Below are 15,382 nucleotides of genomic sequence, written 5' to 3' on the forward strand. Positions count from 1 at the left end.
GTTCGCTAACCTCCGTGCTGTCATTGGGATGACTCACCAACAGGACTGTTGTCCCAGCTGTCCCAAGATCAGAGCCCATACAGAGCCCAGAACACACTCCGTACACAAGTAACACTGCCAGGACCTCTCCCTATTTGCCATTCCTTCCTCTCTTTCTGCTGTGAATGGCTTCATTCGGACACGGTAGGTCATAAAAGAGCAACAGCTGGTCACGCGCTCATTTTCACGGAGCCCTGGCACGGACCTGAAATGACGTTTTACAGCAATATCTAGTGGTACCACGCTTTGTTGAAATCGTGAAATTGCGTGTTCTGGTGACCACTCAGAAGCACGCTAGAAGCGCAGAGGGAATAGAAATATCTTTTTATCATTATATTTTCGTCTTTCTTCTGTACATAAAAGTCAATAGTGAGTGACGATAAAGGGCCCTCGAAGGCCTACAGACTTCTCTGCACCGCAAATTTCGTGAACAACTAACTAATCTCGGGTATCGAAGAACTGGTTATAATGCTTTGCGACATAGTGGATATATATTATGTCTCACACTCAATACGCAGAGCAATCAGGAAGCGGGAAATGACAGAAAGCACCTTATCCTGTTTCCGTTAGCACTGTATAGCCAATCACATCGAACCAACTAGCCAGCACGTATATCTTCTTGATCCCGAAACCCTTTGTTGAAGCATTTATGAATGTTTTTTGGGAGCCTTGTGCCTGCATTTGTGTACTATGCCCTTAACACCCTACAGAATCGGTGCATCTGTAATCATATGGCACAGGTGGGCTTGAAAGATGGTGCTTTTGTGAAAAGTACGCAATAGGTATCCCTAATTCTTCTTTCCCTAGGCACACAGTAGAAATCAAGGAAGTTTCTTTACACTATCCCAGTTAAAATTCTCGTTACCTAAGCAAGAGTGAGTACTTCTAATGTTTAACTCTGTGAGCGCTAAAATAGGGCTCCTAAATTCACCGGCATACTTTTCAGCTGTTACTAGAGGGCCGCATCAGCACGTTCTTTTTCTATACTGTTGCTTCTTTGTTTTCAGTCGTTCTGTTGTTTTCAGACTAGGGGTATACAGTGTTATGAAGGCAGTTATTAGAGAATCGTCACAGTATGTACCTTCTCGTAAAGTGATGAAATAGAAAAAGCCCCCATTGTCTCAGTCTCGAGTATTGCCGTTGTCTTAAAAAAAAGAAGCAAGAAAAAGCGTGTGAAGAAAACGAACACACATGACCACACTTCGCTAAGTGGCATATGGTTGTATGAACTAGGATCGGAAAGGCTCAGTTAACTGAAGTCGTCCTGTTGTGTCAGTACTTAGGTAGAGCGCCACATAACGGGCCTCCAACCTCCAGTGACTGCTTCAGTATCAGGTCCCAACAGTCACAGGCATCGTCGTAATCAAAATCGCAACACTCTACAGCTATAACGAAAATAGGCTGCGCCCAGAATGGTATAACAAAAGTGCAAAGAGCGGCGAGCTGCCGGAAGCAGTGCAGCGCACGGGACAACGGAGAGACCCGGCAAAACCGGAGCACGAGGTTGGCCGCAGTTAGGCGGGGATCCGCCGGGCGGCGTCGCGGCTCTCGCATTCCACTGTGCTGCCGAGCGCATGCGCAAGAAAACCTCCCTTCCCTTCGTTTCTCCCTACGCTCCCTCGCTGCCCGTTTTTCTTCCCTCCAACCGGATTGATGTTAAGGGCGCCGCGCTTCTTGCCAATCCCCAAAGCGAAACACGTGGTTGAGTCGGCGGCGGCTCGCTCGCTCAGTTGTCGTGCTTCCGCCGGTGTGCGCCGCGCAATCAGCGCAAAACGCAGCGGCGGCGGCGGCGGGCGCGTTCGGGCGTCGCGAGGCGCGCGTGACCATGTCGGCATCCAGTTCGGGAGCGTGCGCTCTCTACGGAGCCCTGGCCCTCGTCTACGTGGGTCTGGCGGCGGACTTCTACATCACATACAAGCTGTCCGGTGACGTGAACGTGCTGCGCAGCCTGGTGGTTAGTGACGCGGATGATCTTGCTCGCGGCGGCAAGGCCGTAACTAGCAAGGCGACGACGGGTGATGCGTACTCGCTCAAAGAGCCGAAGGGGGCAGAAATCTCTCGAGAACGGAGGAGTACTCATCGGCATGGCAGATACGAAGCGGCGGCGGCGATTCGTGCCCGCGGTGCCAGCAATAACTTTGGCGGCGGCGGAGGTAGCGGCGGAGGCAGTGACAACGACCAGAATGTGCCCAGCGTCGAGTTCTTCCCTCAGCCTCAGCAGGCTTCTGGAGGGGCGCACGACGGAAAAGGATACGTGTGGCTCACTTCTTACTCCAGGATTCCGGTGAGTGGCGCCCCGCTGGTGACAGAAGGGTCAGGCGTCAGCCCACGTGACGATGCTGTTAGCTGTGTGTTCCGAGGCACATAACTTCGTATGAGAACGGCATTCTCGGAAACAGGGAACCGTTTTTCAAGCGCTCCTTCTTTTGGTGCATGCTTCCCCATGAAATTTGTTCGCATTTCATTGGTATCACCTGCTTGCGTGCAGAAATGCTAGTTTATGTTGTGCGGCTTACCGGCAGAAGACGGGCTGAGAGGCACAAATTTTATGTTTCACTCCTATCCTAATTAATTTTATACAGCAGATTGCTGGGCTGGATGTATAATTACATTCAATATTGTTTTATTTCTCAGCGATGCACGTATCTTTCCCAAGACGATGTTCATTTCTTTCGCGTTATTCGCTTCCTGGAATATATGCACTCCTGAGCAAACGTCGACTGCGTCCTCTTCGCCGCAAATCGTTCTGATTAGTCCCTAGAAATTATAAACATCCTTTCTCTCCTCCTCTTTTAAAATCGGTTCATTCGAACTCTTAGCCAGTGACGAAATTGGCATTAAATAGAGAATAACTAAAACTTTCACTAAGTCCACTTCCAAACAACGTCATCTGTTGAAGCAAAACGCTCACACGTGTGTTTCATTAAGATTTCCTTGTTACCTTTCACACCTGACTTATTTTAGCATTACGTGTCTTGCATAAATATATTTCCGGGATATTTTTACGCAGCAATGACAACTTATAGGGTGAGAACTCGAAAATAGCATCATAACAGAGACTTAAACATCAAATACAGAACAAATGCGGTGTCACCATACGCGATGACACGTTGCCTTGCATAACTACACTTCGTTAGTCTCGCCATCCTTTTCTATTTTCTAATCCCGGAGTCTTTAGTTAAGGAACTGAGATTAGTAGTTTTTGAGGAAAGTAAATGGCACAGTGGCTGTCTCACATCTAGCTGGACACCACAACCGCGCCGTGAGGAAAGGGAGGAAGGTGGGAGTGAAAAATAAAATATGAAAATAAGTGCCGTAGTGGAGGGCTCAGGACAAATTTCGACCACCTGGAATTCTTTAACGTGCGCTCACATCGCACAGTACAGGGGCACCTTTTGCGCTTAGCCTTCATCGAAACGCGGCCGCCGCGGCCGGATTCGATCCCGGAGACTCCGGCTCAAAACGAGCTGAGTTACACCAGCTGTTGTGCATTAACACGAGGAGTGAGGCTGTGCACGGGCACCAGCGCTCGCACATAGATTTCTGTCTGGTTTGCAAAACACTCTTCTCAAGCACAAGTACACCTTCGTCCATAAAGATACGTCACTGTTGTTTCAGTGCTCCTAAACCTTCGGTGTGGAGACACCTCGGCTCTGGTGTCTTCTGCGGTTTACTTTTCATTGGACATTCAAAACATTGAATGACGATGCTTATAGACTCGGGAAACACAATAACCTCGACATCTGATACAAACGACGGGGAGGAAACACTCTGGAAAACTTCCTACCGCGGCTTCTCCAGCCGGCGTCCCGGCCAGCTTGACTTAATCTCTTCCTGGACGCCGTGACCGATGATCGTAAACCCAGCGGCGACGGCAAAGGAGATCAGCCGAGAGAGGCAGCTGGCTTACATGGCATTCTTCGCCGCAGCTCGCTACGCCGGTGCTGATCGGAAAGACGGCGCAGTAATTAGGGCGTGCCGGATAAAAAAAAAAGCAAGTAGAGGTAAAAAAAAACCTCTTGCGTGATATTTCCTGTGGCAAAATAAATAGCATGTTGGTACCAAGGAGAAAATGAGCGCTAGGCTCCGGAGAAAACTATGCAAAAGGCAGAAAGACTAATTGTAGGCAAGACAGGCCCACTTCGCATGCGGTCGTCGTGTATCGTCTTCTTTTCTGCTTTGCTCCTTTGATTTGAACATGCGCCCCATCATCATTGGTTAACCTTGTCATGGGTAACTTCATAATAACGTGCTGATCATCCTCCTTCTATATTAAAGTTGTTAGTTCAGCGCACTGTGTGTCTCATCCTCTATTCGTCCGTCGTCTGCCAGCACTACATCTTCAGAACGTCTTGTATTGTTTCATTTACTTTTCTCTTCTACGCAGATCATTCGTCAGTCATTTACGTACCGGCTATATAGCTTATGAGAGAGAGCTGCAGGTGCTAAACTTAGAGGCATGTACAGCTCTGTAATTTTTTGGTAATACCGTCGACCAAACGATGTCACGTGAAGCGACTCATGCAGCACCGCCGAGGGTAAACAGACGAGAGTACGCGCATGCGCACAGAGTGCTTGCCTGACACATCTTCGTCTGCTCGGCTGTTCTGCTGACGTGACACAACCTTCCGCTGCACGTCTGCTCGCGAGCAGACCAGCATTCATTTCTGAATGCTTATAAACAGTCCCCCGAGACATATTCGGTTGCAGTGTATGCACGTGCTCTTACCACAAGCGTTGATAAGCACAATTTGAGCTACTCAGAGTCCCTGCTCAGTCCTGCTGCGCGTGAGTGTCGTGTTTTATGCTTTTATTCCGAAAAAGCAGACAACGCAGCGGGGGTTGTGTCACGTCAGCAGAACAGCCGAGCAGACGACGCTACCAGCTTGTAAGCGTTCTGTTCGCATGCGCGTACGCTCTGTTGTTCCACTGCGGTCCTGCATGAGATGCTGAACCACCGTCCGGTCGACGCTGCCGTAATATTACGAAAAAAAAAAACTGGAGAGCCGTACTGCAACGTTAAAGGTGGGTTCAGACGAGCGGACGATCACCGCGGGTATCTGCCACATGACGCGAACGTCACTCCTCTGAGTGAACTTGAGCGTCCTCCGCCGAATTCGACTGGGGGGAAGCACGTTCAAGGTCACTCAGAGGCGTGACGTTTGCGTAACGGGGTAGGCGGTCGGCGCTGATCGTGCTTGATCACATTCGCTCGTCTGAACCCACCTTAACTCAACCGACTTCCGGTACGAGGTTCGTAGGGGAAGTTTATCGCGTAGTGTGTGGAATGGAAACTTCAATTCCCATTCCACGATTTGCATAGCCTAGGATGCGAGGGAATGAGTTTCAGTACCGGAGTAGCAGATACAAAGTTTCGGCATCCCTGCGTGACGCGAAAGGTATGCATATCGGTTTCTCTCTAGATGAGGATAAGAAGAAGATGAAATTTAAAAATACAATGCACACTTTCAGCGGCACAATAGCACCAAGACAACCAAGGTACAACAGTTCCAAGCAAAAACTGTGAATTGCGCAAAATTTGTTTATCAGCGCTTATTGGAAGAACCAGTGCGAATACAATGTTTTCATAGGGCTCAGTTCCTTGTTTATAAGCTTTTAAAAATGTAACCGCAGCTAACTCGCGGTTTACACTTACATTTTCATTCATTATCTGCCTTGCTGACTTTATGCGTCCGTGAAATTTACGAATTTTTTTTCGCATCTCAGTTCAGTTCAGTTCAATTTATTACCTTAAAGTTCTCCGCAGGGGGCATTGCATAAGAGGTGGGTTTTTATACAAAGAAAAATATTTTGTGACAAATAACCATTTAACAAAATGGTCATTTAAAATCTGTAAAAACGTAGATGGGACACGTGGTAGCAGCTATGTCTGGGAGAAGGCCGTTCCAGCCTGTGGCGGTTCGGATGAAAAAGGAAGCAGTGAATATAGTTGTTCGAGCTCGTGGGCGCGCAACTTAAAACTGCTGGCTGGTGTGGTGGTATATGCGGGGCTCTGCTGTCATGTATAGTGCTTGATTAACGGAAGAAATGAAGAACTAAGCATTCGCGTCTCGCAGAAGTTTGTTGCAAAGTTTATCGATGCAAAGGAACAGTTTCAGCATTATCACTTATTCCTTCGTTCTCCATCTTTTTTACGAAAAGCTGGAATCCTGGACGGCGCTGTTCAATATTTATTTAGTTTTTTTAATTCTGTCCTGCGAAAATTTTTGAATCTTCTTCTTTTCCAGACAAACGATCCCTGATTATTCTCCAGCGTCGGTCGGAGGCGCACCCGGAGATTACTTATGTGAATCGAGTCTGAGTATTCCATTGAAAAGTGGAAATGCTAAACAACACAAGCTTATTTTTATCCGGAGCAGTCGGGAACAATAGCTTGAGTAGAAAGTGGTTGTGACCGCGCTGCGAGAAGAGTTATAAAAATTATCAGGAAACACAGCCATGTTTCAGCCGGAGTTGCAGAACAGTTTTTCTTGCTAAACTCGTTGCAGAAGGGTAAATGAACTTTTCTATGTGGCTTACGAGGATATTTTGTTGTTGCACGAACTGCGGCCGATTTTGCGAAATTACAGCGTCGATAACGTTTAGCAGACGACAAGGGTTACGCATCGATGCCAAATGGAAAGATATGCAGTTGGTCTGGCGTAAAAAGAAAAATAATATCGTGGCATACTGAAGAATTCTTTACTATGATTAGAGAGAATGGCAGGTTCACCCCTCTCAGTGTTGCCCAAGATTTAAATGTCGGGTAGTTTATAAATTCCTGAATCTGTTGAATCGTCTGCTGTAACTTTCGTTGCCCGCTGAGGCCTGCTTTTCTGTTTAGGGTTCTTCTGCAACATTTGCTGTTATGACTACGGGCGTGTTGCGTAAGAAATTATTTCGTCTGCAGCTGTCGTGTTCAAAATTTTGTTAAGTGCGTTCTTGTTTAGTGAGAGAAAAGGTTGGCCGACGCCACTTTCAGTGATCAACCTCATTGGACATGTGTATCATGTAAATTAACCTAAAAACGTGTGAGCTAAACCGAAGCTGCAACAAGAAACTGTTGGAGACCGTTATAAAAGATAACACAGACCGTAATGGATTTGTTCGTTAAGGAAGGTAAATAAGGAATGCTGATAAGTATCTTTCATGGCAGGGTGAAAAAGATGCGCCTAGTTATCAATGGACTTTTATACGCACCATGTGTTTGCGCCACCTAAGGCGAACAATTTACGTGGTTCTTAGAGCGAGGTAAAAAACGTCACGGGATAAATTTCAGCTTTACACGGGCGCACACTGATTGGAAACCACACATTATTTAAATGATGCCTATTTCTGGCTTTGCTTGAGGCCAGAACACATGCGTCGGCTACTGTTGGAACTTCCCGAGCACGCATTCGTTCGCGATTAAAAAAAAAAAAACGCCTCGAGTACTTGAGCTTTTCTTCTAGATAAACATAGAGTAACATTTCTATTGTAGTCATAAAACTCTTAAAAGATGTGGTTTACGTTGTTCACGAGAAGCCCGAACGATAATTTCAACGATTGAGCAATGATTTATCATTACTCATGCAAGGAGAATCTGGTGCTCCCAGTTGCTCAGAGAGTTTAACGCATGTTAAATTCGTGGCGAGAAGTACCAAAATGTCGGACTTGAAGGTGCAAGAAATTTCGCTCATGGAGATGAGGAGTCAGTGAGCGAAGGTTGAAGGTTGCAACTCTATATGTAATATATGTAGCCGTTTCCAGCTCATTTGTGCTTCTAGGAACAGGCATACGTCGTTATGAAATGATGTTTCTGGACAATATTCACACCCACGGCGGGCCCGATCCGGACAGCCATGATATTGCCCAAACAGTTTCTTGCTCGGAAAAGAGATGTCGCTTGTCACCAATTTTAAGTAGAGTTTATATATTGGCTCTCTACTGAAGCCAGAGTTTCACTTTTGTTTTCCATGCTCCGCTCGCGATGGCGTGGCTCGAAATTATCTCAGTATTGCAGAGATGCCGACACGTTCGCACCATTTTCGGACTCTAGTACTGCCCGACACCCATTGGTTAACCTACTGTTCGCGCACCGAGAGTAGATTTTTATTTCTTGTATTAGTGATTAGAATATGCAATTTTACGACATTTCCTAGTCGAAAAACACAGCCACGACCACCTAGAACAACTTCGCCACGCGCCCTATCCTAAGATTCCTAACCGCCGTGACGCAGCATTTCTTAATTATGGTATTCGCAAAAGATGGCGCAACCCATCCACACGGCGAGAGCTTCGATGATAACTTGTTGAGGTATATCTTCTCTCAGCCAGCGGACTGATGAGCAGTTGTCTCACTCACTACAAAAGCATTTTATTCGATTAAAGGCTGTTTGCTAGCCATAAAGCAGCAGGATTGGGCAAGGAATCACGCTGTTCCTACACCAAGACTGGCTCCTACATTCAACAGTGATGGCTTTGCCTCATAACATGGATAGCAAGATGGCGGATTTTTCACCAGCTCTGATCACGTAGGGATCATATAGGGTAACTCTACCATCAAGCCCTCGAAAGAAGGCCTAGATTATCTTGAGTGTCTGCCGGACTGCCACCGCGTGACGCAGTTAGCATATCGCGATGCGATCGTAGTGCGGGGTCTGTGACCATTATAGCGATATCTCACTCGTTAATCTCTTTGGGATCGCACCAGTTGCAGACTCTAACTTTGACAAAAATAGGCGGTGAAAGAACGCACGGTGCGTGCGAGAAGTGTCAAGCAACGCATATGAGTAGTCTGTATTTATAGGAACATCATGCACGGCGCCAAACTATGAATCTTTACGAGGCGCTGCCGTGCAGAAGGCAGGAAACAGGGATCGTAAATCGGAAAAAGTCTAAGGTGTTCCACACCACCTATTCGCAGCCAGACGTGCTAGCGCTTGAGCAATAAGACATTGGAGGCCCTGGTCAATGGGACAGGCCACTCACGTGCTGGGGAGTGGAGCGACATGCAAGTGATCCGAGTAGCATGTTGAGAGGCAGGGTTTGGCGTGAGCCCGGAAATTTGGTTCGGCGACTAGACTGACGGTCCACCGCTGAAATAAAAATGGTGAAGTTGCCACGGAACGGCAATGCAATCACCGCGGCAAAATATGCGCTTGCGTTTCAAGAGCAACCTAAACTGATCACATTACGACTGTAAGGAGCCCTGTAAGCTCGATGAGAAAGGTATGTAGAATCGTACGGGGTGGGTAATGGAGGCGGAATATGTTAAAGTGTTATTTACACACATACTTGCGCAATTTAGGAAATGGACATGAATGGAAACAGTGTAAGTGTAGGAACACGAGTACGTCTACCATATTTTCTCATGAAATGAAAGCAATTTTTTTTCTAAAATTTGTCTGAAAATTTGGGGGCACGCTTATTAAGTGGGAAAAAATTTGCGGAAAAATATAAGCGGCACAACACTAGCGCAGTGGAATAAATACTACACCTGGTACGAAAAACCTTATTAATAAAATTTGCTGTGGTTTAGCTCTGGTTAACCCTAGTTGAATTGCGAAAGCTTCGTTTGCACGGCACGTCGTCTACCAAGCGTCTCATTCCGATGCTCTCGAGAACTCCAACCGGTCTCTTCCGCAGTTGAATAGTCACTCCGGGACGTGGCACGACTACTTCTAGCCGCATCTTCGCTACGACGCTTCTCGAGTCGGGCAGCGCGTTCTTCTGACGTCTCTTGAGCGCGTCGTCAACGGCGCTCAAGGCAACGGCGGCTCAAGGTCGTTCGTCGGCCAGCGCATGCGGCATACGGCTGCCTACATACGGCACGCGGCACACGGCTGCTTACATACGGCATACGGCGCGAGGAGCCGAAATGGCTCGCTGACTGGCGTAGTAAAGCTTTCGCTTTAAAAGCAATACGCTTTCTTCCGCAAGGTTTCCGTGGCCGAGCGCAAAATCAACAACTTCCCTCTTAAAGTTGCACGTGTATCTAGAGTAGTGGTCCCTAAAGCTGTACAACATTCCCAAAAATTCTGGACAAGCACACTTTTTTAAAAGGGAAGTTGTTTAAGAGCGCCCATATTTGTATATTGTATGATTAACAATCAAAATATTCCCAGATCCCTGCTTGGGACGCTCGTAGTTCTTATGTTCTTTGCTACTTGGAGTGAGCACAGCAAAAAAACTTTAAAAGTAAGATTTTCTACGCACATAAAGGTTAGACCATTGCCATCATTATGTTCATAACAGTGCCTTAAAAGATTCCTCAGTTGCCTCATGATTATTGTCCAAAACGCGCCTCATGGGTTTTCTAAGGCAGCCTGAATTAATCCGTACGGCGCACAGGCCAAACTTTAAAATCAAAATTTTAAACGCATCAGAAGGTTAAAACAATCCTATCAGTATGTTCATAGCAGTGTCTTACAATATTACATAGTCTACTGTCAATCAAAAGTGCATTCCAAGAAACCTAGACCTGAAAACACAACTATAGTTCACTGTAGTCCAACTCACAGCATTCAGCGCGAAGCACAACCGCGACAAGTTACTACAATCGTTAGTTCGCCAGAGAAATCGAAATTTATGACCAGGTGCACTTTGTATTTATTCTTGGAATCTTCTTGAGACATTCCTAATTGCTGTTCGCCCTAACGCTGAGGTATACTAGACTTAAATTTCGACAGCGGGAAGTTTCCAGTATGGCGTAATGATTTCTGTGTTTTTTTTTTAAAAAAAACATCAATCGTCGTTGGATACTGTGCCTCTCAACTATGACGTTCTGCTCTATGAATTTGCTGTGATGAATATGATTTTACGCTTTCGTTTGTGACCTTTGCATCTTTGTTTTGTGGCCTGTTTAATGGCAACTAATATCTTTGCTTTGGTGCGACTAGGCGCGCGCACTCAGAACACGCCACCTGCGAACGGTGCAAGCACTAGTTCGCACCGCTGTGCACAGAGGACGCCACCAGTAGGCGGAACGGCGTTCAACACAAGCGTTAATTTGCACCGCCGTGCACAGATGAAGCCACGCCTCCGTGAAGCGGCTCTTGGCGAATCGCTGCTCAACTTTCTTAATCTGTGTTCTCGTCGCATTCTTTCGTTTTTCTACACCAACGCTGCCAACGGCACCTACGGCCAGTTAACTCTACTGGTAACTGCTGACGTAGTAAAAGGGTGCTTACCACCATTCCTATTCATCACCAGCGGATTATACAGGGAAAGAAAGGAATGCACATACTACTCAAGGGAAAAAAAATACTCACAGGACGATTATGACTGTTTAAAGAGATATTCAGCACTTAGCTGTTTAGGCATTTAGTTTTGGGTATATATTCCTGGCGCACTGGTGTAGTGGTCAATCGATGCCCCCCTGCACTGGCAGACGGCTGTTACAAACAGAGCCACCCGTATGCTTATGCGATCCAGGTTGACGGTGACATAAGGTCACGTGACCGTGACATTAACGCGCCCACCGGTTACGCCGAAGTCGACGACGGCGACGAGAAAGCCATGGACGGGCGACTAACAGCTATCGCTGTAAAAGAATATTTTGACAGCTGAAGTACGAGGCGCGTTATTTTATATAATTCACCTTTGGCCTACCCCTTTTCTCTAGTATTAACGATTTTACTCTGAGTGTATTGTGATGCGTTGAATAAATAAATAAATAAATAAATAAATAAATAAATAAATAAATAAATAAATAAATAAATAAATAAAATCTCTTGCCGCGTAAAAGAATTGGTTGAATGTTTGTTAACTTTGAAGCTCGCGTCCAGGAGATTGTTAGAGATTAAAAGGAATATACGCGACCATAATCTCTCTCTCTAACTGCAATAAGGCCGCTATAAATATCAGCCAAAGCATTTGCTTCCGCGATCGTTTGCAGCCTGCCATGTGCAGCCGAGCGGCTCCGAGAAATCCTGCACACCATGTTGTGTAAAGAAACGCGCTGCCTCAAAACGCGTTTGTTACCGTTTTTTTTTCCAACCCCTACTTCGGACGTCACCGCCACGCGTGCAACAGGCAGCTTACAATCTGAGCCTCCCCTCCACATAACCGCGCGCGCAAAGCAGCTCGCTGGGCATGAGACTTCCTGAGCCAGCGTAACGTTTTTTGCCGCCTGCGTTACGCGCTATATTATGTATGAAACACAAAAAGGCATGCTTTCCCCGCATAGAGGAATGGCCAAGTTTCGTCCGTTCCTTTCTTTTTTTTTTGTTCTTTCTGCGGCATAACTTTTCCTACAAGAGCCGGCTGCATTGCTTTGTGCATTTTCAATCAAATGAGTTATTTGCTCTCTGGTGGAAACGCTTGTGTACCCACTACGAAGCAGTTCGATCCGCAGAAATTTTGAACGAACATTATTTCCAGGTCCTGAAAAGCTCTCTAGAAAGCTCCTTATTGAGAGGGAGTGCGTGGAAACTGGACCATATTGCGGCTTAATTCAGGAGACAATAGCAGCAAAGCGCTGCCCTGGAGATAATAACATGCATTGTAACGCAAATTAGCGCTGTTTGGCTCACAGCGAAGCGTGGAAGTCGGCAGTCGGTTTTATTCTCTTCCTCTAACAATGCTAGAACTTGTAAAACAGTAGTTCGCGTTTTTTCTGCTTTTTAGATTTTTCTAGCAATCATAGCAAGGGTCCTTTCCTTCGAAGTGCATGAAGGTGCACATTCTTACCCCGGATGCTGTGCTGAAGAACATCGAAAAGAAATTGACGATGGAAAATAAAACCAAGCGCAGGGAGAAAGGTGTTTTTCTGTTTCACCTGAATGTTCAGGCAGACTTTTCGCGCAGCCTTATTTGTTCAATTTCACATCCTCCTTTTTCTTGTGGCATTGAGCTTCTTTAAAGGAAAACAGAAGCTTGGGAGGACACTGTACAACCGGGGAGAGGATGGACTAAAGGTTAAGGCACGTCGACGGACGCAAGAGTAAATAGACGCTCCAATGCAGTTGCGTATAACTGCAGCCCCAAAGAGAAAAAGGCTGAAATACCTTTATTAAAAGCAGCAAAATCTGTTGAGAAATGACTAGAATACCGAGCTTTGAGCACGAATTGCTAAGTTCTCAAATGAGCAAGGATGGAATGCACTAGTGCGTGAGAGCTGCCCCCTCGAGAGTGAGGGACGAAGGTGTGCTGCTTCTAAAAATGCGTTGGTAGGTTTGCGGACCGAGAATCCTGTTCTAAATAGCGCGCCACCCGCCGCGGTGGCTCAGTGGTTAGGGCGCTCGGCCGGAGTACCCAGGTTCGAACCCGACCACGGCGGCTGCGTTTCGACTGAAGTGAAACGCAAAGGCGCCCGTGTGCTGTGCGATGCTAGTGCACATTAAAGATGGCCAGGTGGTCGAAATTGTTCCGGAGCCCTCCACTACGGCACCTCTATCTTCCTTTCTTCTTTCACTCCCTCCTTTACCCCTACCCTTACGGCGCGAGGTGTCCACCGAAAAGTGAGACAGATACTGCGCCATTTCCTTTCCTCAAAAACTTTTTTTCCAACAGCGGGTGATAAAAGTGTTCCTTTTGTTTTTAATACAAATTTTTTAATGTGTGAACTAGAGTCACTAAATAAAGACTTAGAGTACCGGCACTCTTTTCTCCTATTGTTCTGTGCCGCCGCAACGATCATTGGTCAGTTTGCATCACGTGATATTTGTTTACACTGCGACAGTTCATGGGGGCTGCCATTTTGTGGCTTATGCGTTTTCAGTCGGGCAACTGTGGTAGTCCTAGTGCTGCGACGCTGCGAGTGCTGCCGGTGACCGACTCAGTGACCAGGGATTCCGCGCCTCGCGCAGCATTTCAGCTCCGCACGACGAAAGCATAAACTGAAGGCAACAGCTGTACCGTTTGCATCTGAGCGGCTCCATGCCGTACGGCTACAATCCCCGCCTCAGCGCAGGGTGGCTAACAGCGTTGTTTACAAAATGGCCGGGCCAAAGTTAGCGGCGAGGTCGCCGAAGCGGCAATCTGGCAACAGTGATAAACAACAAATGACCGCCCCTGCTTACCGCCGTGCTGCAGTGACGGTACTCTAAGTCTTTATTTAGTGACTCTAGTGTGAACATTAAACACCTCATCGTCAAGAAAAGAAGTGTCCGCCGAATGTGGCGTAGTTTTCTCATCCCTTTAAATAAATAGAAGCCTCCAATACTTCCAGCCGCCAGCGAGTTTCGAATCCGCGCTAGTGCAAAAACATCACCTTCGCTGGCTGCTTTCTAACAACGGTGGCACAAATCCGTGACGCACGCGATAGTTTGCGTCTGGATGGTGTCCGAAGCGGTTCGCAAGTAGTTGCGCGAGTGATTTGCGATATATGGTGTCACAATTTAACTTCTTTGTATAGCCACGGGTCCAGGACCTTCTGCTAAGCATACCAGCTGCAAAAGAAAGCAAAGAGAAGCAAAGGGTGATAATTCTAACGCACTGTCATCAAATAACGTATATTGTGCGACTCAATAATTTTCTCTCATATAGCTCGCTGCATCATGCATAAGGGTGTGCTTAACAGATCTTTGATCTTTCGTTCAGTATATCCACTTCATATATTTTTTTATTAACTGAGGCGTCCATTTGCTAGAGGCTGCGCTTTCGCAGGCTTGTCGTATAGCCCAATCCTGGTAATTATCTGTTTTTTGCTCTTTTAACGCAGGAGACATTTTCGACTGACCTACCGTGTTACGTATATTTCGAAAAGTATGCAGAAAAAATCTCCGTCGGTACATTTATAAAAGCGATTTTGTAATAACGTTGCCAGGGATTTGAAACAGCTTCTAGCAACCTTCGGAAAGCGTTGTGGCCTATAGAGCTTTAGGAGAAAAAAAATTTCACTCTCCGTGTTTGCGGTGTAATCGCATAGACAGTTGTATGGGTTTTTTTTTTTTCAGAGAGTTTAGGTTGTAGGCAATCTCGCGTGCACGTGAAAGGCAGCAGCATCTTGGTGCCTGGTTAATGTTTTTGTCGAAAGTAGTACCTGGTTAAGTTTTGAAAAACACGATGTTTCGGTACCGGCTCGGTCCCTTCTTCACGGTGCGACTACGGGTGAGGCGCAGCTTGGCTTTTTAAGCCCTCGTGATGAACACCTCCAGGTCAATGGCCGTAAACCATGGATGTAAGACGAAGTAAGTGTCCCCAGGGAGCGATTAACATTCCTTCATGCCTGTTGTATGTGCCACGACTTGGGTAGAAGCCTCCTGCGCGGGTTAGCTTCGGTCTCCAGTACAATAGCTAACCAGTACGAAGCTGATCAGCGCAGGAGGCTTCTGCTGGAGTCGTGGCACATACAACAGCTCCTGGAGCGTAGAGGATGTATTCTCGATTCCTACTGCCGACGGCATGCTTTTTTCCTTCT

At 46.6% G+C, this 15,382-nt stretch overlaps 1 pseudogene across 1 annotated transcript in view; it reads left to right on the forward strand.

The window, feature by feature from the left end:
• Nucleotides 1–1,731: 1,731 nt before the first annotated feature.
• Nucleotides 1,732–15,382, forward strand: part of LOC144121280 (uncharacterized) — a 100,274-nt pseudogene continuing 86,623 nt past the window's right edge. The window contains exon 1 of the transcript XR_013312585.1: nucleotides 1,732–2,323. The product of XR_013312585.1 is annotated as an uncharacterized LOC144121280 (transcript). The remainder of the gene's footprint in view (nucleotides 2,324–15,382) is intronic.

Source organism: Amblyomma americanum, chromosome 2 (assembly GCF_052857255.1).
Source record: "Amblyomma americanum isolate KBUSLIRL-KWMA chromosome 2, ASM5285725v1, whole genome shotgun sequence".
In the NCBI taxonomy this organism is placed as follows: domain Eukaryota; kingdom Metazoa; phylum Arthropoda; class Arachnida; order Ixodida; family Ixodidae; genus Amblyomma; species Amblyomma americanum.